The sequence below is a fragment of the Dama dama genome, chromosome 21 (genome assembly GCF_033118175.1).
Source record: "Dama dama isolate Ldn47 chromosome 21, ASM3311817v1, whole genome shotgun sequence".
NCBI classification, from domain to species: Eukaryota; Metazoa; Chordata; class Mammalia; order Artiodactyla; family Cervidae; genus Dama; species Dama dama.
The window spans coordinates 35,429,791-35,451,370 of NC_083701.1; the positions used below are offsets into that span (position 1 = coordinate 35,429,791).

At 38.4% G+C, this 21,580-nt stretch overlaps 1 protein-coding gene across 2 annotated transcripts in view; it reads right to left on the reverse strand.

Moving 5' to 3' along the window:
• Window positions 1–3,965, reverse strand: part of TRPA1 (transient receptor potential cation channel subfamily A member 1) — a 71,718-nt gene extending 67,753 nt beyond the window's left edge. Inside the window, exon 1 of one of the 2 annotated variants that reach the window (XM_061122835.1) lies at window positions 3,909–3,965. The gene's annotated coding sequence lies outside the window, so the exon portion shown is untranslated. The remainder of the gene's footprint in view (window positions 1–3,908) is intronic. The other variant, XM_061122836.1, reaches the window with a different exon arrangement.
• Between the last annotated feature and the right edge of the window lie 17,615 nt (window positions 3,966–21,580).

The following is a 21,580-nucleotide window of genomic DNA, read 5'->3' on the forward strand; positions in this document are numbered from 1 at the left end:
TTTTCTATCTGGAATGTTTTAGGATTTTCATCTTATTCTGTTACAAAACATCACCAATATGTAACTCACCGAGCATTTCTATTTTGCCTTGTTCTGAACTCTGTGGTGCTTCTAATCTAATGATTTTCTTTGCTCTGCTCTGGGAAATCATCTTCCATGTTATTCATTATCTTCTTTTGTATCTACAATGTTAGGTATCTTTTCATGGCAGATAACAGAAAAACACAACCAAAACTAGCTTAACCAATAGTAGAATTGATTGGCTCATAGAACTAAAAAGCCTGTGTTAATGTAGTGCACTAGTGTAAGACAGACTGATCTGGGACTGAATGTCATCAAAGCTCTTTCTGTCTCCTCCTCTATCACTTTTTTCATCAAGAAAGAGAAATTTCTCTACTGTTTGAAAGCTCCCACTCTTCCAAGTTTATGACCATTGGTATGATCACTGAGTTTTCTCTCAGCTCTATAAAATCTCATGATGTAGTTTTGACCTCCCATCTTTCCAGAATCCTATTTCTAAACCTTTGGTTGCATGCATTGTTTTGTTTTGTTTTTCCTGCTTTCATTTGGATTTTATCTTTATTAAAAAAAATATTTTATTATTTCACATTTTCAGATGGGAAAGAAAGTAGATGTGTCTCAGACAACTATCTTAATTCAATCACTTTCTCTTATTTTCTCTGTAATTTAAGAAATTTTATCCTGTGTCTGCCAACTTGTGTGGAAATGTTCTTTTGTTTTTTGTATAGTGCATCTTGAATTAATTAAGTTACATTAGAAAAGGATTGGGTTTGGGAGGAAGGGGAGAAACTAATATTTAATAAATTCTACTTCTCACTAGGCCATGTCATTAGTTTGGTGATAGCAAAGTTCCAAACAGAAAATTCTGCTTAACACAGATATATAGATGTTATACACATATGTGTGTATGTTAGTCGCTCAGTTATCTCTCACTCTTTGCGACCCCGTGGACTATAGCTCGCCAGGCTCATCTGTCCATAGCATTCTCCAGGCAAGAATACTGGAGTAGGTTGCCATTCCCTTCTCCAGGGGATCTTCCCTCCCCAGGGATCAAACCCAGGCCTCCGGCACTGTGGGCAGATTGTTTACTGTCTGAGCCACACATACATGCCCAAGCACACAGACACACAGACATGCACACACCATACACATATTACTGTGGACGCCTGTGAGATACTCTTTTCTATCAGGAATCAGAGACTGCCCATAAGCTTTGATTCAGAGAAGCCTGAAGCAGATTCTTCCCTCTCTACCTCCCAGAAGACCAACTGATAGACACAGATCATCCAAACCAGCCCCATTCCAGGGCCCTTGACAACTGTGGTCTAGAGAGATTATTGGTGCAATTAATAAAAGTGCGAATCTGATAAGGTTATTTCGAAGGTGAGTATTTAAAAAACCTAACTAAGTTGGCCCCCAGACCAGAAGAAAACCTTGCTAAGAGTCAATTGTGACATGGCAAATAGTAATTCAAATTTTAGAATAAAGTAAGTTATATAAATTTATTTTACTTGTATTCTATTCCTGTAAACTGTATTCTATAAAGCTTAATCAGATGGTGGGTTAATCTTCATGTTCTGAATTTTTATTTCTAACTATTTAACCTGAAGCAACAGTCAAAATTTAAAATACGTTTCCATGATATCGGCCCAGGAAGGAGATTATGGTAGATTTCTCATATTAGCAGTATTACTCTATAGGATTTGAAAGTACAGTTGAAACTCCCTGCTGATTACGAAAAGCCTCTGTGGTACAACTTTACCTGCTATACACTTAATTCATTTATACCAAGGTCATTGTTGACTGGGGCAGTAAAAATATAATAGAAAGCACCTCTGCTATTTACCTTAATATCTTTATTATATATGGAAGCTTTTAAGCACAAGGATATTTTATTTTTATTTTTTTTAATTTTTTTTTTTATTATTATTATTATTTTTTTCCAGTGGGTTTTGTCATACATTGATATGAATCAGCCATGGATTTACATGTATTCCCCATCCCGATCCCCCCTCCCACCTCCCTCTCCACCCGATTCCTCTGGGTCTTCCCAGTGCACCAGGCCGGAGCACTTGTCTCGTGCATCCCTCCTGGGCTGGTGATCTGTTTCACCATAGATAGTATACATGCTGTTCTTTTGAAATATCCCACCCTCACATTCTCCCACAAAGTTCAAAAGTCTGTTCTGTATTTCTGTGTCTCTTTTTCTGTTCTGCATATAGGGTTATCGTTATCACCTTTCTAAATTCCATACACATGTGTCAGTATGCTGTAATGTTCTTTATCTTTCTGGCTTACTTCACTCTGTATAATGGGCTCCAGCTTCATCCATCTCATTAGGACTGGTTCAAATGAATTCTTTTTAATGGCTGAGTAATATTCCATGGTGTATATGTACCACAGCTTCCTTATCCATTCATCTGCTGATGGGCATCTAGGTTGCTTCCATGTCCTGGCTATTATAAACAGTGCTGCGATGAACATTGGGGTGCACGTGTCTCTTTCAGATCTGGTTTCCTCAGTGTGTATGCCCAGAAGTGGGATTGCTGGGTCATATGGCAGTTCTATTTCCAGTTTTTTAAGAAATCTCCACACTGTTCTCCATAGCGGCTGTACTAGTTTGCATTCCCACCAACAGTGTAAGAGGGTTCCCTTTTCTCCACACCCTCTCCAGCATTTATTGCTTGTAGACTTTTGGATAGCAGCCATCCTGGCTGGCGTGTAATGGTACCTCATTGTGGTTTTGATTTGCATTTCTCTAATAATGAGTGATGTTGAGCATCTTTTCATGTGTTTGTTAGCCATCTGTATGTCTTCTTTGGAGAAGTGTCTGTTTAGTTCTTTGGCCCATTTTTTGATTGGGTCATTTATTTTTCTGGAATTGAGCTGCAGGAGTTGCTTGTATATTTTTGAGATTAATCCTTTGTCTGTTTCTTCATTTGCTATTATTTTCTCCCAATCTGAGGGCTGTCTTTTCACCTTACTTATAGTTTCCTTTGTAGTGCAAAAGCTTTTAAGTTTCATTAGGTCCCATTTGTTTAGTTTTGCTTTTATTTCCAATATTCTGGGAGGTGGGTCATAGAGGATCTTGCTTTGATTTATGTCGGAGAGTGTTTTGCCTATGTTCTCCTCTAGGAGTTTTATAGTTTCTGGTCTTACATTTAGATCTTTAATCCATTTTGAGTTTATTTTTGTGTATGGTGTTAGAAAGTGTTCTAGTTTCATTCTTTTACAAGTGGTTGACCAGTTTTCCCAGCACCACTTGTTAAAGAGGTTGTCTTTTTTCCATTGTATATCCTTGCCTCCTTTGTCAAAGATAAGGTGTCCATAGGTTCGTGGATTTATCTCTGGGCTTTCTATTCTGTTCCATTGATCTATATTTCTGTCTTTGTAAGCACAAGGATATTTTAAACTAATATATGAAAATATCTTATTGAATTTATCTTAAGCAGTTAACACAAATAATATCTGTAGTTCAATGTATTTTCAGTATATAGAAATATTATTGTTTTATTGTTTTAAGAATACATTCAATTTCCCAGTCTGTAAAGAGAAAAACTTTTTAGATTTCCAAGTCTTAATTAAGCTTCTCAGTAATTCTGGACAACCATAGCTCAAACAATTCGAATAAAATTATATGTAAAAATAAAGTTTTATTTCATCCAATCATGATGGGAACTAGACTAGATTGAAACTAAATAACATCAAATATAAAATGAGAACTTACATTCCTTAGAGTTGAAACACAAACTAGCCTTTGAAGTATATAATCAGTATTATCATTATGTTAATTTCTTATATCAGAAAACTTGACTCACCTAACATCTGAAATGTTAGGACATTTAAAATCTTAAAGTTACAAGATAGTGAATAAAAATCATGCTTACCTTTATTCATGGAAATTGATGTCTTGTACCTGATGTTACCCAGGTAAAGAGTTGTTCCTTTTCTCACACAGTCCATAGGTTGCACCCACTTTTATAGTCGTATATAATTACACAAAGGGTGGTTCATTCTAGGAGTCAATATTGTGTCTTTTTATTAGACTACCTTATATAAATGATGAGTGAACACAAAGTTTTCATACTTTGAGCTTTGAAATTTGATTGCTGGCTACTGAAAAGGAGTCACCTGATTTATTATTGCTTGAAGTTTATCTCACTCTTATAATATAATATCACAAATCAAACTAGTTAAAAGTGGTACCCTCAGGAGAGTTATTTAGCTTCTGTGGTAAACAAATCACCATCCTTCTACTGAATAAAAGACGGATCACCAAGAAAAGTATATAAAAGTTTGCATCATTGTCATTCAGGTATAAAATGTGCTATATACCAGTAAAATGGGGACAAAACTGAGTTATTCAAGAGAAAATTATCCAAAATAGAATATGACAAATGCCTCATGTCATAAGCATATATTTGAGTCTGCCATTATCTTAAGAAAAATAAATTTCTTAAGAAAGTAATTAACAAAAAAAAAAAAGTAATTAACAAGATACTTTGTGAAAACTGTAATATCTTTTAAGTTACACTAGCTTTGTACATCAAATATGACAACTTGATTGGAGATGGTTCATCTGATATGTCCTCTGTTTTCTGGTTCTAATGCATTTTCATTGTCAGTTAATTATTAACTCAGAAACATTTTTTGAGCAGAAATTGTATACTAGGTAGTATATTAAGATGTCCTAAGGAGCTGAGATCTCCTCAAGAAAATTGGAGATATCAAGGGAACATTTCATGCAAGGATGGGCACAATAAAGAACAGAAACAGTAAGGACCTAACAGAGATTAAGAAGAGATGACAAGAATACACAGAAGAAATATTTTTTAAAAAAAGGTCTTAATGACCAGGATAATCACAATGGTGTGGTCACTCACCTAGAGCCAGACTCCTGGAGTGTCAAGTCAAGTGGGCCTTTGAAAGCATTACTATGAACAAAGCTAATAGAAGTGATGGAATTCCAACCGAGCTACTTAAAATTGTAAGATGATGCTGTTAAAGTGCTGCATTTAATATGTCAGCAAATCTGGAAAACTCAGCAGTAATCTCAGGACTGGAAAAGGTCAGTTTTCATTCCAATCCCAAACAAGGACAATGCCAAAGAATGTTCAAACTACTACACAATTGCACTTGTTTCACAGGTTAGCAAGGTTATGCTCAAAATCCTTCAAACTTGGCTTCAGCAGTACATGAACTGAGAACTTCCAGATGTTCAGGCTGGATTTAGAAAAGGCAGAGGAACCAGAGATCAAATTGCCACATCTGTTGGATCATAGAGAAGCAAGGGAATTCCAGAAATACATCTACTTCTGCTTCACTGACTATGCTAAAGCTTTTGACTGTGTGGATCATAACAAACTATAGAACATTCTTAAAGAGATGGGACTACCAGACCACCTTACCTGTCTCCTAGGAAACCTGTATACAGGTTAAGAAACAACAGGTAGAACCAGACATGGAACAACAGTGGTTCCAGTTTGAGAAAGAAGTAAGACAAGGCTGTATGTATATTGTCATCCTGTTTCTTTAACTTATGTGCAGAATACATCGTGTGAAATCCTGGCCCGGTTGAATCACAAGCTGGAATCAAAATTGCCTGGAGAAACATCAACAACCTCAGATATGCAGATGATACCACTTTGATAGCAAAAAGCAAAGAGAAACTAAAGAGCCTTTTGATGAGGGTGAAAAATGTTGGCTTAAAACCCAACATTCAGAAAACTAAGATTGTTGCTTCTGGTCCCATCATTTCATGGCAAATAGAAGGAGGAAAAGTGGCAGTGACAAATTTTATTTTCTTGACCTCCAAAAGCACTACAGGTGATGACTGCCGCTATGAAATTAAGTCGCTTGCTCCTTGGAAGAAAAGGTATGACAAACCTTGAGAGCATATTAAAAATCACAGACATCACTTTGCTGACAAAGGTCTGTGTAGTTAAAGCTATGGTTTTTCCAGTAGTCATGTATGGATGTGACAGTTGGACCACAAAGAAGTTTGAGCAACGAAAAATTGATGCTTTCAAATTGCAGTGCTGGAGAAGACTCTTGAGAGTCGCTTGGACTGCAAGGAGATCAAGCCAGTCAATCCTGAATGGTCACTGAAAAGCTGAAGCTTAAACTCCAATACTTTGGCCACCTGATGCAAGGCATCCACTCATTAGAAAAGACTCTGATGCTGGGAAAGATTGAAGGCAAAAGGAGAAGAGGATGACAGAGAATGAGATGGTTAGATGGCACCACTGACTCGATGGACATGAATTTGAGCAAACTGCGGGAGATAGTTAAGGACAGCGAAGCTTGGCATGCTGCAGTCAGTGGGGTTGCAAAGTCAGACATGACTTAGAAACTGAACAACAATTACAGAGGGGGAATAAAAGAAGTAACTGTTTTTTCACATTTAGTTGTTTTGGTGTTGTTTTTCTGAGAACTTTCCAGGGATGAAATGAATACAGTAATTTCATTTTAAAAATTAAAACAGTGCTGCGATGAACATTGGGGTGCACGTGTCTCTTTCAGATCTGGTTTCCTCAGTGTGTATGCCCAGAAGAGGGATTGCTGGATCATATGGCAGTTCTATTTCCAGTTTTTTAAGAAATCTCCACACTGTTTTCCATAGTGGCTGTACTAGTTTGCATTCCCACCAACAGTGTAAGAGGGTTCCCTTTTCTCCACACCCTCTCCAGCATTTATTGCTTGTAGACTTTTGGATAGCAGCCATCCTGACTGGCGTGTAATGGTACCTCATTGTGGTTTTGATTTGCATTTCTCTGATAATGAGTGATGTTGAGCATCTTTTCATGTGTTAGTTAGCCATCTGTTTATAATAGCCAGGTCATGGAAGCAACCTAGATGCCCATCAGCAGATGAATGGATAAGGAAGCTGTGGTACGTATACACCATGGAATATTACTCAGACATTAAAAAGAATTCATTTGAATCAGTTCTAATGAGATGGATGAAACCGGAGCCCATTATACAGAATGAAGTAAGCCAGAAAGATAAAGAACATTACAGCATACTAACACATATATATGGAATTTAGAAAGATGGTAATGATAACCCTATATGCAAAACAGAAAAAGAGACACAGAAATACAGAACAGACTTTTGAACTCTGTGGGAGAAGGTGAGGGTGGGATGTTTCGAAAGAAGAGCATGTATATTATCTATGGTGAAACAGATCACCAGCCCAGGTGGGATGCATGAGACAAGTGCTCGGGCCTGGTGCACTGGGAAGACCCAGAGGAATCGGGTGGAGAGGGAGGTGGGAGGGGGGATCGGGATGGGGAATACGTGTAAATCTATGTCTGATTCATATCAATGTATGACAAAACCCACTGGAAAAAATAAATAAATAAATAAATAAAGGAGAAATTGAAAAAAAAATTAAAACAACTATAGACTAATATAGTTGTTGTTGTTCAGTCACTAAGTCATGTCTGACTCTTTGAGATGATATACAGAACACTGCAAATGTTGGTCTATGGCCCCAGTAAGAAATAAGCAAGTCCATGGCCAAAATGCCATCCACCCATAGAAGATCCCCCACATGCTCTGTTAATCCAGCCTTTTCCAGGCCAGGAGATCAAAGGTCATGCAATGACATGGAAGTTGAAGTAAGAAAACCAAAGTCTGAGTCCCAGCATGCCATCTGGCAATTCCGTAAACCTCGGTTGGTCATTAATTTCTCTGATTTCTTATGCACAAAAGTAAAGCCAGCCCCACTAGACTTCTGTTGAAAGCAAATTAGACAATGTATGAGAAAATGCTCTCAAACTACACAATTTTGTGCAACCTAAACTGTGTTTTATTACAGCATTACAAAAATGCTTATTTATTATGCTGATGATCCTTTTAGTAATAGGAGAAAGCATTAGGAATTCAGTACAAGACAGACCATTATGAACCTTTCAGATGGAGAAACATTTAATCTTGGACTCCTCTGGACTCTTCTGAAGTCAAAGGTGCTTTATTGTGGTTCTTGGGAATAAGATAAACCATTGAGGAAATGACTATAATTTTTTTAATTGAATCACTCTAACAAAAGGGAAGCAATATCTTATGCTTTTTATTCCAGAGTCGCATGATATTTACCACAATTACTGGATGGTATACACTAGATGGATGGCTAACATTTATTAATGATCACAATGAGCCAGATATCATACTTATTATCTCATTTCAGTACTTTAGATTTATTATATCATTGAATTCTCATGACTGCTTATGAAAATAGGTCCTTAATTTTTTCCCATTTTACAAATGAGAAAGCTTAGGCATAGAATGGTAGACCAACTTTCCCAAAGTCCATAAGATGTTATAGAAAAAACAAACTTTCTGGCCAATTCAATATATGACTTTTAAGGACTGTTAGGGATAGAGATGGGCTTCCCAGCTGGCACTAGTGGTAAAGAACCTGCCTCTCAAAGGAGGAGATGTAAGGGACACAGGTTCTATCCCTGGGTAGGGAAGATCCCCTGGAGGAGGGCATGGCAACCCACTCCAGTATTCTTGTCCGGAGAAGCCCATGGACAGAGGAGACTGGCGGGAGAGGAGTCCATATGGTAGCAAAGAATCAGACACAGCTGAAGCAACTTAGCATGCAGGCACGCAGGGATAGATATTCCCTGATATCCTTGACTGCCAACTCCAACATTTAATAATCTCCACGCATCAACAAGTTGCCTCACCTACTCCTTTCATCCCTCTAATCATGCAATTGTTATTTTCAGCTGTAAACATTGAAATTTCGTAGTCTGATTCATCTTGACTCAGCTCAATAAAAACTTCTCCGACAAATTGCTTGCCCAAGAGCTGATCCTTCTAGATATAAATTTCCTGTGTTGTGGTTTAAGAAAATGAAACAAAATAAAATTACGTTCTTGCTCTGGAAAGCACAGAGTGAATCCAAGTTAGGGGTAATATTGGACACATTGTGTACCATCCTCCTTGGAAGAGTCCAAGCACAGACCCAAGGGAGATAACCAGTTAATCTCTAATAAAGGTCAAAATGAGAGTCAAGGTGAACATCATTACCCTCTTTCCTAATAAATCACTTCAAAGATGAACAACAAGGTCCTACTGTATATAGCAGAGGGCTTCCTTGGTGGCTCAGGCAGTAAAGAATCTACCTGCAATGCGGTAAACCACCTGCAGTGCAGGCGACCTCGGTTCGATCCCTGGGTCTAAGGATCCCTTGAAGAAGGAAATGGCAATCCAATCCAGTATTCTTGCCCGGAGAATCCCAAGGACAAAAGAACCTGGTGGGCTACAGTCCATAGATTTTCAGAAAGTCAGACACAACTGAAGTTACTGAGTATGCATGCACACAACAGACGGGGATGATAAGAGTCTGACTGGGGGCAGTAGAACTGCAAATGGCAGCCCTTGTTCATCTCTTCTTATCCCCCAATTGCTTCCCAGTACTATCTTCCTTTCACTTTCTCTCCTGCACCCTGCATTTCTAGCTTTATGTGTGTGTGTGTGTGTGTGTGTGTGTGTGTGTGTGTGTGTGTTTTCCTCTTGAGAGAGCATTGTTTAATGAGGATTGCAGTCACATTCATGGGAATAATCTGATCTAGTTCCATCCATCCGTTCCAACAGCAAAACTCTGCTCCCCATAGACTACAGTCCCACAAAATGCTGGCCAATCTGGCACCAAGGATGCACCGCACACCTCAGACTCTGATGCTCCCTGTTTGAACTACTACTTTTCTTTCTATGCAGATGTTAATCTTCCATTAGGATTAATAGAGCAAGTGTTTATATTACCAAATGTTCCCTGCTTATCTGTAAAGTTGCCTCATCACTATTTCACAGGGTTGCTGCCTAGCCACAAGGGTGTCTAGACACATGAAAAAAATTTAAACACCGGAAAATCTATCTTAGCAAATGAAATACATATCTGGGGAGAAGATAAGCTCAGATGTGTTTGTTCCGGAATAGTAACCAAGATAAAATCTCCAGCTCCACTTGTTGATTTTTCCTTCTTTCAGTGGATTTTCAGGCTATCTTTTGAGTTCTTTGATACATTTTTACAGTGTTGTTTTGATTTCCAGAAACTTCTTGGTGACTTGGTATCTAAAGATGAAATATCATCAGAGGTAAATATTTTAATTATTTTTATGGTAGTGATGAAATTGCATTCATCTGTTAGTACTCCTTTCTATCGATTCTTTGTAGTGTTGTAGGATTGAAACGGAGAAGGAAATGGCAACCCACTCCAGTATTCTTGCCTGGAGAATCCCAGGGACAGAGGAGCCTGGTGGGCTGCCTTCTATGGGGTTGCACAGAGTCAGACACGACTGAAGCGACTTAGCAGCAGCAGCAGCAGGATTGAAAATGTCTGCTCAAATATTATCTACCTCTCAACTCATGCTTGATCTAGAACAAATTTACTAAAGTGACATGGCTCATAAACCTTCCATAAAATAGATAGACAAATAAAGTATACTGTTGTGTCTGTGCATGAAAAGTTTTAATATATAAGTTGTTTTTGGTTTTCTTTCTTTTCATGTTGATTTCTGTTGTTCTACATCTGGTGTATAACATATGTTGACACATGCAAGGTTGGAAACTTTGTGTGAGTACTTTGTACAAAATGGTGTGTGGCAGAAAACCACGATGCAACCCAGGACATTCCATTCTATCTTTTTCTTTGTGATAATACTGAGTTTTGTTTGATAAGCCCCAGGGACTGAATCATAATAGTTCTAATTATGACTATTCGTTGGAAAGACTAATGCTGAAGCTGAAACTCTAATACTCTGGCCACCTGATACGAAGAACTGACTCATTAGAAAAGCCCCTGATGCTGGGAAAGATTGAAGGCAGGAGGAGAAGGGGACAACAGAGGGTAAGATGGTCGGATGGCATCACCGACTTGATGGACATGAGTTTGAGTAAGCTCTGGGAGTTGGTGATGGACAGGGAAGCTTGACGTGCTGCAGTCCATGGGGTCACAAAGAGTTGGACATGACTGAGTGACTGAACTGAACTGAACTGAACAGATAATCCTGTTCTACTTTGCCAGTGATTGGTTTGGGCTTGAACAACTAGAATTTGAGACCTGAGAAGGTTGGCTGGGGGTGGTGGGCTTCTGAGAATAACTTTACTCCTTGTTTGAAGAAGGATCATATGAAAGACCCTTTTCTTTCTGCCTACCTCCCTTTGTTAGCTTGGGATATGAATGGTACCAAAGGATGAACAGAATCTGTGTCTATGACACGATCACTGAGCTACTGAAGCAACTTTGAAATTGGTCTACTCTGTACTTTTTGTTAGTATAACAATAAAAACCTTTTCCCTTGCAGTTAAAAACAGTACTTCTCTTTAGATTCTTGGATCCAGTACCAGTGTTTGGCAGAAGAGGTTTCTGCACACTAACAAACAGTTCTCCAGACACCATCAGGGTGTCCTACAAGCCAATCCTGACACCATTGACTGGAGGTAGCATCAGACTCCACAAGCTAGGCACTCAATCCCACAGGATTCCTCCGCCCACATTTCAGATGCCAGGAGCAAGCCCAGGTTGTCACTTGTGCTTCTGACCCACCGGCTACAGATTGGAGGTCCCAACGACCCTCTTGTTGGACTTCTGATGACAGTTACAAGTCCAGGTTGTTACCTGTCCTTCCATCTGGCTATAAATCAGAGGTTCCTACTACCTCCTCCTTGGGTTCAATTAATTTGTTAGAGTGGCTCACAGAACTCAGAGAAAAAATTTACTTACTAGACGACCAGTTTATTATCAGAGGATATAAGTCAGGAACATCTGGATGAAGACAGGCAAAGCCAAGGTTATGGGGAAAGGGTGTGAAGCTTCTATGCCCTCTCTAGATTCTCCACAGATCTTCACATATACACCAGTATGGAAGTACTCCAAACCCTCTCCTTTGGGGTTTTAATGGAAACTCCATCACATAAGTATGATTGATGAAGTCACTGGCTACTGGTGATTGAACTTGACCTCCCCTCCTCTCCCTGAGAGTCAAAGGGAGTGGAATGGAAAGTTTTAACCCTCTAATAATGTGGTTGCCTCCACTGAAGACCATCCCCCATCCTTAAGTTGCCTACCTGCTTCCCAAAAATCACATTAACAATACAAAAGATACCTCTGTGGGTCTCAACATGTAGGGAATTCCAATGGTTTTAGGAGCTCTGTGCCAGAAAAGGGGACAAAGACCAAATATACATATATAATATACATATATATGATAAATCATAATATCACATCTCCTAACACATAGCCTCTCCCAATTTCTCACTAAAGACACAGGAAGAACACTAGTAACTCATTCTAAAAACAAAACAACAACATCAAGAAGCCTTTATCATTACCATCCCCCCTGTATTAAAAATGACGCAAATTTAGAAGATGCCTCTTGGGTGCTGGAAGAAGAAACCAATTAAAATTTTAAAAGAGATTAGCTCCCAAATTCTGGCTTCATTTTTTATTCAGGACAGAGAACTCACCCATATTGTCAAGAATAAAATCAACTGGCTGGAGTTTCTTCCATGCCCTACTTATTTTTTCCGGGGGCCAATTACAATGAGGGAAGAGTGAGTATTGACAACTCTGCCAAAGCACTCTTCTGCTTTTGTCACCACAAAAGTTTACTCATGGAAACATTATCTAGGAAGGCATCACTATATTTCCAGGGCTTAGAGCAGCTTGCTTAATGATGACTCAGAGCTCCCAATATCAAGACCTGTGGAGTAAATACTGGTCATGGTAATATAAATACCTTTTGTCATCATAAAGGAGAGTATATTTGGTGTAAACATCCTGTACTCAAGAACTACCATAATTCCTTTATATAAATGTCCAAACCACAGCAATAAACATGCCCTATGTATTATTATATGTCACTTGAATCCACAAAGCTAACTTGCAGGCAGATTCTTTACCATCTGAGCCACCAGGGAGGCCCTATAATTTTCTACAGAAAGCAAAATTTTCATTTTCTGCCTTGATTATCTTCTGAACCTTCTTCTAATTGTAAGTTCAAATATCGATTTTTAAAAAGCAATTTCTTCTAATTTATTTGATCACATGCATCATTCTGAAAAACAGAATACTGTAAAAGATAGTTAACAAAACTAGAAAATTCTATCTTAGAGACCCATAGGAAAGGGCGATATTTTTAACATAGAGTTTGAATATGTGTATTTATGTGTGTGTGCGTTTGTGTATCTAGTGTTCAGGATACGTTGTCATTTTATTCATCAAACAAACCATTAGTAACTAACTAAGCTTGCTTTTAGATATATAGATGATGGTGCATGCATGCTAAGTCACTTCAGTCGTGTCTGACTCTTTGTGACCCTATGGACTGTAACCCACCAGGCTCCTCTGTCCATGGGACTCTCCAGGCAAGAATATTGGAATGGATTACATGCTCTTCTCCAGGGGATCTTCCTGGCCCAGGGATCAAACCCGTGTCTTTTATGCCTCCTGCATTGGCAGACGAGTTCTTTACCACCAGCACCACCTAGGAAGCCCCATAGATGACGGTAGGGTTGAACTAATAGATGAGAAAAAACAAAACAAAACAGGAAAACAATGTGAGAATCAGATCCCGTTTGAAATGGACTTCATTCAAGAAGAGTGAATTTCAAGTAGGATGAACTACTCTAGCTATAAAATAAATATGCCCTGTTTGAAAACTTGAATGCTGATTATTTTTTTATAATATCAAGGAATTATTGCCAATTTTTCAGTATGATAATGTTACCGTAGCTCTGTTTTTAAAAGAGTCATTGTGATTTAGAGATACTAACTAAAATATTTACGAATGAAATGAATGATATAATGTCTGGAATTGGCTTCAAAGCAATATGGGAAGTGGGAAGTAGGAGTATCTTTGAAACAAAATGAATCATAAACTGATCATTGTAGCTGAGTATGATTACATGGATACATGACGGTTCATTATACTATTTGGTCTACTCTTAAAAACACTTGGTAAGGGAAATCTCATTTTTCTTGACTTGAACACACTTGAGAAACTGGCATCCAAAGGGAAAAACACAATATTATCAGAATCTCAGGAAACCAAACTTGGGTCCCCTTTTACTGTTGGAATACCTCTCACCATGGGTGAACACCATCCTGGCTTCTCGCATCATATCTTTGCTAATTTATGTAATTTATATAAATGGAACACTACTATGTACCTTGGTTTTTAATTCATTAGGAGGATTTTTCAGTATTTGGGAATTATTTTGGAATTTTTTTGGTAGTTGTAAATTACTCATCCTCATGGCTGTACAAATATATTCCAATGTGTGAATATACCAACATTTACTGATCCATTCTACTATTGAGTGACATTTGAAATTTTCAGGTTTTTTACTGTTACAAATTAGTGCCACTATGATAATTCTATGCCATATCCTCTGAGGAATGCATATTCATATTTTTGTTGTTGATTATAGTTGTTGTTGTTGAGAAGAATTGGGCTATAGGATGTGTATCATTCATTTATAACAGATAGCACTAGATGGCCTACCAAAGGCATTATACCAGTTGATTTTCACACCTGCATTGTCTAAGTATTCCACTTTATCCACATCTTTGCCAACCCTTGATATTTTCTGTCTTTCTTCACTTTTCATTTCTGACAGGAATATTGTAATAATTTGCAATTCCTTAAAAACAATACAGTTGAGGGTCTTATTATATATTTAGTGCTTATTTGGATATCCTCTTTTTGTGATGTATATGTTAAAATATTTTATAAATACTTTTTATATGTCTATGTTTTTCTTATTGATTGGTAAGAGCTCTTTGTATGTTCTGGTATAAAGTTTTTTTTCTAGGTATATATCTTCCCCCACTCTGTGGGTTGTTTTTGCATTCTTTTAGAGGTGTTGTTTGGGATTCCCAGATGGCTCAGTGGTAAAGAATCCACCTGCCAATGCAGGAGATGCCGGAGACACAGGTTCAACCCCTGGGTTGGGAAGATCCCCTGGAGGAAAGCATGGCAGCCCACTCCAGTATTCTTGCTGGGAAAGTTCCATGGGCAGAGGAGTCTGGCAGGCTACAGCCTATGGGGTCACAAAGAGGTTGGACACAACTTAGCTAATAAACAACAACAGGATTAGAAGGCACTCTAGGAGCCAAAAGATGCTCTCTTGGGATGGGTTTAAACAAGCGGGAAGCTGGAGGCCACGTCTGCACCTGTGACCCTATCATCGCATCCAGAGACTCTCAGTGCTCTGGCTTGTTCAAACTACAAAGGTCATTTGCATAAGGATGTCTTCATCTTACATGACTACAGAATCCTTCTGGGAATGCTTCTTATGAGAGTTAATATTCTTTCTCCTAAAGCACTGGAACAGGATTGAATATATCAAGACAGGACTTCTGCTTCTAGTGTCTTAAAAGTTTCGATTTGCCTCAATACAATGTCCCAATGGTGGCTCACAATGACCACCATTAGTTGGGATTTGTCGAATGACTTCTGAGGACCTTGGGCAATCTCCTTCTCCTTTATCATCAATGTTGAACTCTGTTAGGAGAACCCTTTACATTTTGCTGCTGCTGTTGTTGTTTAGTTGCTAAATTGTGTTCAACTCTTTTGTGATCCCGTGGACTGTACCTGCCAGGATCCTCTGTCCATGGGATTCTCCAGGCAAGAATACTGGAGTGGGTTGCCATTTCCTTCACTGCTGCATCAGTTTCCAATTACTGAGGCTCTTTGCCTACTGCTTCCCACCACCCTCAAGTATCTACATTATTATAGTTCACCAGGTCAACAGGGTTGAGGTTTTCCTCAGCACTTCTCTGAATAAGAAACTTCAATTCACCATAAGAAGGTTAATAATATTAAAACTGTGCTCTCAGAGAGCACTATTCATCTTCCAGAGGTTTAATGCTGCCCATCAGGGCTCTCACTAGATGGAGATGAGGCTTTTAAAACTCATTAGCTTTCCAAGAGCATCCCCTGCTTTCTTGGGTTCAGATCATTTGCACACTTTTCCTCTGGGAGTGGTACCCGTAACAAGAGAATCAGCTGTCAGCTGAGTTCCTGAAATGAAGCCCATTAGTAAAAATGTTCTCTCAGTCCACCTTGATCTCAAGTCCAACTCTTTACAGAAATCTCCATTTAAGCTTTTCTCAGATAAAATTTCTATCAATTTTTAGTTAGGAAGGCACCTCATCTAGATGTTCAGTCACATAAATTAGGTTATATTGAAAAGCAATGAGAATAAAAGGGTTTGGGGGGTAGAAGTTAATAACATATTTTTAGGACCCAGAATTTATGACTGTCTTAATGCAGGAGATAAGTTTATATTTGAGATTTCTCTGGGGGCTCAGATGGTAAAGAATAAAAGATATGCCTGCAATGCCGGAGACCTAGGTTTGATCCCTGTGTTGGAAAGATCCTCTGAGAAGGAAATGGCAACTCACTCCAGTAGTCTTGCCTGGAGAAGCCCATAGACAGAGGGGCCTGATGGGCTACAATCCATGGGGTCGCATAGAGATGGACACGACTGAGCAACTAACATATGAATTTGTATTTTAAACAGTATAATTAAGGATCTTTATAAAATCTGAATTAAATATTTTGTTTTGATTTTCAGTTATCGTTCATCTTCATATATCACTCCATCTCTTGAATAGAGAGGCCATTTCATCATGCTGAATAACTGAGGAATAACATATATCAAGGGCTTCCCCCATGGCTTGATCCAGACACATTCATATAAGGGGCTCTCATTACTTTGAAAACATTCTATGGAAACCCATTTATATAACAAACCCACTATATAACAAAACAGTGGATTCTAATAAACAGATTCAGATTGAATAATCTTTCCATCAAAATCTTAATAATTTTTGCTCTCTGCTTCTATGATTGCAATCAACATCTCTTTGCATCAATAAAGCAAATTATTTCCTGCCATAGTTTCATTAGCATTTAAGTCCTGAAGCCCCTTCTAATTGTAGTTAAAAGATGCTGTTGAAATAGGGCTGTTTTGGAGCATAAAAAGAAGCCCTTTTATCTGGCAAGATCAAATATCACATACGGGAAGTTTCTATCACCCGGGTGCCTCTCGAACCCAGAGAGTAGATATGACATCTAAAGTGTTTCATAAAACATCTTTCAAAAAGTCACTGAAAAAATGTAAGAAAACAAGTAGGAAAATGACTATTTCATAATAAAATTATCCCTAAAAAAATGAATGAATATTCTTCCACAATATATATGGAGGTAAGTTCCCAGGTGGCTCAGTGGTTAAAGAATCTACCTGCCAATGCAGGAGACACAGGAGATGCGGGTTTGATACCTGGGTTGGGAAGATATCCTGGCTTTTCATCAATGGAAGAGGTATACATAAATGAGTTGTTTTAATTGCACAATAATAAATTGACTTTATTATCATTATGTTTTCAGGGGACAAGGCTTCACTGGGCAGGAAGTAGGGACCCCAGAGAATGGACCTCTTTATGGGGAGGAGGAGGACAGAAGTGCTATAGTGGGTCTGCCAAAACCTGGAGGCATAAAACCCATCATAAATTCAAAGGAGGCAACCCATGACTTGGCTCTATGATTCAGGATCTTTTTTTCCATTCAGCATATTATTAAAGAAAAGCTTCAAATATGATATATGTGTCCCCGATACTGTTCAGCTTAGTAGTTAATTATTAATATATGTATTGTCCCCAAATGCCTCATAGTGAGCCCTGAGATAGTTGCTCAAGAGACAGTTGCTCAAGAGACAGTTGTTTAATTTCCTGGATCTGATTCGTGGCACCCCCAGCGGGAATGTAGTTAAAGTGTCTCTCCATGAGACACATTTAATTGACCAACCCCCTGGCCAACAGAATCTTGAATACGAATATCTCTAATAGTGCTTAGAACATACTACAGCAATAGCAAGAAGCAGTTGAGAGTGACTGACCCCACTGCATGGAATAAGACTGATGAACAGTTTTCTATGCAGTTATCTACATTATGGAAGGAGATTAGGTAGACGGGTAGGCATACGTGTGTAGAAATAAAACAATTAAAATTAATGAAAGCCTAATTACCTACTCTTTTTCCTTCTCTCCATCTATCTTGTTCTAGGAATACAATTGTTATAAGTTTAATAGAGCAGTGTTCTAGTGTTAGTCACTCAGTTGTGTCCAACTCTTTGTGACCCAAAGGACTATAGCCCACCAGCTCCTCTGTCCACAGGATTCTCCAGGCAAAAATACTGGAGTAGGTTGCTATTCCCTTTTCCAGGGGATCTTCCCGACCCAGTGATTGAACCCAGATCTCCCACATTGCAGGCAGATTTTTTACTGTCTGAACCACCAGGGAAGCCTGGTAATGAGTTTTAATTCTTCCTAAGGAACTGGCTGAATGGTTCCAGTAGTTTGCTAGGGCTACCATAACAAAGTGCCACAAACCATGTGATTTAAACAGCAGAAATGTATTGCCTCACGGTTCTGGAGATTTGAAGTCCAAGATGAAGTGTTCATCAGGGTTGGTTCCCTCTGGAGGCTGTGACGGAGCATCTGCCTCCGGTCTCTGCCAGGGATCCTGGTGGTTTGCCTGCAGTCTTTGGTGTTCCTTGGCTGATAGAAGCCTTGTCCCAATCTCTGCTTCCATTGTCACATGGAGTTCTACTGGCATGCATCTGTCTCCAGGTCCAAACTTCCCCTTTTGATAAGGACACCAGTCATTGAATTAGGGACCCATCCTACTCATCTTTTTTTTTTTTTTTGCTGGGGTAGCACCTCTTTTTCAGACTGACTTTATTTTGTTTTTCCATTTATTTTTATTAGTTGGAGGCTAATTACTTTACAATATTGTAGTGGTTTTTGTCATACATTGACATGACTCAGTCATGGATTTACATGTATTCCCCATCCCGATCCCCCCTCCCACCTCTCTCTCTACCCGATCCCTCTGGGTCTTCCCAGTGCACCAGGCCTGAGCACTTGTCTCATGCATCCAAGCTGGGCTGGTGATCTGTTTCACCCTAGATAACATACATGTTTCGATGCTGTTCTCTCGAAACATCCCACCTCACCTTCTCCCACAGAGTCCAAAAGTCTGTTCTGTATTTCTGTGTCTCTTTTTCTGTTTTGCATATAGGGTTATCGTTACCATCTTTCTAAATTGCATATATATGCGTTAGTATACTATATTGGTCTTTATCTTTCTGGTTTACTTCACTCTGTATAATGGGCTCCAGTTTCATCCATCTCATTAGAACTGATTCAAATGAATTCTTTTTAATGTCTGAGTAATATTCCATGGTGTATATGTACCACAGCTTCCTTATCCATTCGTCTGCTGATGGGCATCTAGGTTGCTTCCATGTCCTGGCTATTATAAACAGTGCTGCAATGAACATTGGGGTGCACGTGTCTCTTTCAGATCTGGTTTTCTCTCGGTGTGTATGCCCAGAAGTGGGATTGCTGTGTCCTATGGCAGTTCTATTTCCAGTTTTTTAAGAAATCTCCATACTGTTCTCCATAGCGGCTGTACCATCCTACTCATCTTAACTATGTAATTATTGGGCTGGCCAAAGCATTCATTTGGGTTTTTCTGTAAGATGTTATGATATCTCTTATATGCAGAATTGACAAAGAAATAATATAAATCAACTTATTTACAAAACAGAAACAGACAAACAGACTTAGAGAATTAACTTAGGGTTACCAGAAGGGAAGGCTGGGGGAAAGGGATAGTTAGGGACTTTGGAATGAACATATACACACTGCTGTATTTAAAATGGATAACCAACAAGGACCTGCTCTATAGCTTATGAACTCTGCTCAATGTATGTGGCAGCCTAGATGGAAGAGGAGTTTGGGGGAGAATGGATACATATATATGTGTGGCTGAGTTGCTCTGCTGTGTACTTGAAACTGTCACAGCATTGTTGATCAGCTATACTCCAATAAAAAAAATTTAAAGAGGTTATTTATCAATAAATAACCTTTGGATATAATTTTTACCTAACTAAAGTCTGTATTTTGCAACTTACTTTAAAAGCTATTAGTCTTTAACTTCTGTTGAAAATATGTTCATCAGTATAAAAAAAACTCTTGTTCTGATTTTGTTATTGCCATTACCATAGACTCTGTAAAAAAATATGATGGTTTGTCCCTACATTACAAAGTCACTAAAATCACACCAAATTGTTCTTTTGGAATCTCACATGAGAGTCTGATTTTTTAAACAATCTTTATTGGAATATAGTTGATTTACAATGTTGTGTTAGTTTCAGGTGGACAGCTAAGTGAATCAGTTACACATAAACATATTTGTTGTTGTTGTTTAGTCACTTAGTCTTATCTGACTCTTTGTAGCCCTATGGACTGTATAGCCCACCAGGCTCCCCTGTCCATGAAATTCTCTAGGCAAGAATACTGGATTGGGTTCCCTTTTCCCTCTCCAGGGATCTTCCTGACTCAGGGATCCAACCAGTGTCTCCTGCATTGGCAGGTGGATTGGATTGTTTACCACTAAACTACCTGGGAAGCCAATGTATACATATATATATACATATATAGCCACTCTTTTTTCCCCTACCCTAGGCCACTACAGAGTATTGAGTAGAGTTCCCTGGGCTATACAGCAGGTTCTTATTGGTTATCTGTTTTATATCTAGTGTATATGCAGAGTGTATATGTCAACCCCAGTCTCCCAATTTACCCCTCCCCCTTGGTTATTCCCTGGTAACCATAACTTTGTTTTCCACATCTGTGACTCTACCTCTGTTTTATAAATAAATTCATTTGTACCCTTTTTTTAAAGATTCTACATATAAGTAATACCATATAATATTCATCTTTCTCTGATTTACTTCATTCAGTATGACAATCTCTAGTTGCATCCATGTTGCTGCAAATAGCACTAATTTGTTCTTTTTAGGGGCTGAGTAATATTCCGTTGTATATATGTACCACATCTTTTTTATCCGCTCCTCTGTTGATGAACATTTAGGTTTCTTCCATAACCTAAATATAAGGCCAGACACTATAAAATGCTTAGAGGAAAACATAGGCAGAACACCATTTAACATAAATCACAGAAGGATCCTTTTTGAGCCACCTCCTGGAGTAATGAAAATAAAACCAAAAAAAAAAAAAAAAAAAAACCCCAAAACAAAAACAAAAACCCAACACAAATGGGATCTAATTAAACTTAAAAACTTTTGCACAGCAAAGGAAACTATAAGCCGAACAAAAAGACAACCCTCAGAATGGGAGAAAATATTTGCAAATGAATCAACTGACAAGGGATTAATCTCCAAAATACACAAACAGCTCATGCTGCTTAAGATCAAAAAGCAAATCATCCAATTAAAAAATGGGCAGAAGATCTAACAGATATTTATCCAAAGACATACAGATAGCCAAAAAGCACATGAAAAGATGCTCAATGTCACTAATTCTTTGGAGAAAGTCAAATCAAAACTATAATGAGATATCACCTCATACCAGTCAGAATGGTCATCATCAAAAAAAAAAAAAAAAAATCTACAAACAGTAAATGCTGGAGAGAGTGTGGAAAAAAGGGAACCCTCCTACGCTGTTGGT